The 2,215-nt window shown below is 47.5% G+C and overlaps 1 pseudogene; it reads left to right on the forward strand.

The window, feature by feature from the left end:
- The first annotated feature begins 469 nt into the window (after positions 1 to 469).
- On the forward strand, positions 470 to 1,116 carry LOC103284889 (60S ribosomal protein L14-like; annotated as a pseudogene).
- The last annotated feature ends 1,099 nt before the right edge of the window (positions 1,117 to 2,215 follow it).

Here is a 2,215-nt window from a genome sequence, read left to right on the forward strand (position 1 = left end):
GCCAGGTGCATGACATTCGTGAGCTTAGAGGGGGTTCCCTAGGCCCGGCCTGCACCCTTTAGCCATCAGGGAGCCCTCGGGGGATGTCGGACTGACGGTTTAGCGTGGGGAGAGGGCCTCAGCCACAGTCAGACATCCTTAGTGATGCCACGGAGGCGGGAGAGGCTCCCGCCACTGCCGCAGCGTTCGCCAGCCTTCAGCCAGCTTGTGGCTGAGCGGCGCTCCTCCTGTGAGAGCTCACTGACCACCAGGGGGCAGCTCCTGTGTTGAGCATCTGCCCCTTGGTGGTCAGTGCGCATCATAGCAACCGGTCCTTCGGCCATTTGGTCGATTTGCATATTACCTTTTTATTATATAGGATACTCTATTCATCTGCTTTGGCTGCCATAAGAAAATATCACGAGCCATGCAGCTGCACCACCGCCTGGGCCGGGGTGCAGAATGGCGCCCAGCCAGCCCTGCATAGTGCATGGTGTTCAGGCTCTTCCTAGAGGTTGGCTGCGTGGCCTATGTCACCTTTGGGCCTCTTGCCGGGAAGCTGGTCACAATCGTAGATGTTATCGATCAGAACAGGGCTTTGGTTGATGGACCTTGCACTCAAGGAAGGAGATAGGCTATGCCTTTCAAATGCGTGCAGCTCACTGACTTCCTCAAGTTCCCACACAGCGCCAGCCAGAAGTATGTTCCACAAGCCACAGAGAAGGCAGATATCAATACAAAATGGGCAGCCACAAGATGGGCCAAGAAGATTGAAGCCAGAGAAAAGAAAGCCAAGATGACAGATTTGGATCGTTACAAAGTCATAAAGGCAAAGAAAATGAGGAACTGAATAATCAAGCTTGAAGTTAGGAATACTCAAAAGGCAGCTCTCCTGAAAGCTTGTCCCAAAAAAACACCTGCTGCTAAAGGTGAGGCTGCAGCTGCAGCAGCTACTGCAAAGGTTCCGGCAAAAAAAACGTGACCGCTGCAGGCACGAAGGCTCCAGCCCAGAAGGTTCCCACCCAGAAACCTGCAGGCCAGAGGCAGCACCTCCAAAAGCTCAAAAGGGTCCGAAAGCCCCAGCCCAGAAAGCTCCTGCTGCTCCCACGGCATCTGGCAAGAAAGCGTGAGAACACGAGGGGCTGCTATAAACATATAATAAAGATTCTTTTTAACACACACACACACACACACACACACACACACACACACAAAGAAAATACCACATACTGTGTGACTTAACAACACATTTATTTCTCACATTTCTAGAGGCCAAAAGTCCAAGACCAATGTGCTGGCAAGGTAGATTTCATCCTTAGACCGCTTCTCCTGGTTTGTAGGTAGGTATCACCTCCCTGTGGGCACACCTCTATCTGTGTGTGCAAGGAGAGAGTGAGAGGCAGGCAGAGAGATAGAGATAGAGATAGGGATAGAGATAGAGATAGAGATAGAGATAGAGATAGAGACAGAGATAGAGATAGAGATAGAGATAGAGATAGAGACAGAGATAGAGAGAGAGAGATAGAGAGAGAGAGAGAGAGATAGAGAGAGAGAGAGAGAGAGAGAGAGAGAGAGAGAGAGGGAGAGAGGTAGAGGTAGAGGTAGAGAGAGAGAGAGAGAGAGATAGAGATAGAGATAGAGATAGAGATAGAGAGATAGAAGAGAGAGAGAGAGAGAGAGAGAGGTAGAGAGAGAGAGAGAGAGAGAGAGAGAGAGAGAGAGAGAGAGAAGGACAAATAGAGAAAGACAGAGAGACAAAGAGAAAAAAAATATCTGGTGCCTCTTCTTGTAAAGACCCTAATCCCACAGAATGAATCCTTATAACCTCATTTAACCTTAATTACTTTTTTACTCCAAGTATAGCCACACTGAGGATTAGGGTTTCAGCATATGAATTTTGGGAGGACACAAACACTTAGTTCGTAACATACAGCAGTTGGACCCCTTGTGACTAAATGGAAAATTGTATTTCAGATACCCTATAGCCAAGATTATTTGAAACAGCTTATCAGATGTTCTTTGGCTTTCACATACATTAACTGTAATTCTTCCGAAGACAGCTCATTGGTACACTTCCTTCAGGATTAGTTATTGATTCACATGTTTCTTTTCCATTTGCAGAGCCCTGGAGTTTTGAACACAGCTTTCCTGAACCTCTCTCCCCATATCCAAGAATAAGTAAGTATAACAGAAAACAGGTTAGTGAATTTTCCCCAGACAACTTTTCACACCAAAA

The sequence above is a fragment of the Eptesicus fuscus genome, chromosome 2, assembly GCF_027574615.1.
Source record: "Eptesicus fuscus isolate TK198812 chromosome 2, DD_ASM_mEF_20220401, whole genome shotgun sequence".
NCBI classification, from domain to species: Eukaryota; Metazoa; Chordata; class Mammalia; order Chiroptera; family Vespertilionidae; genus Eptesicus; species Eptesicus fuscus.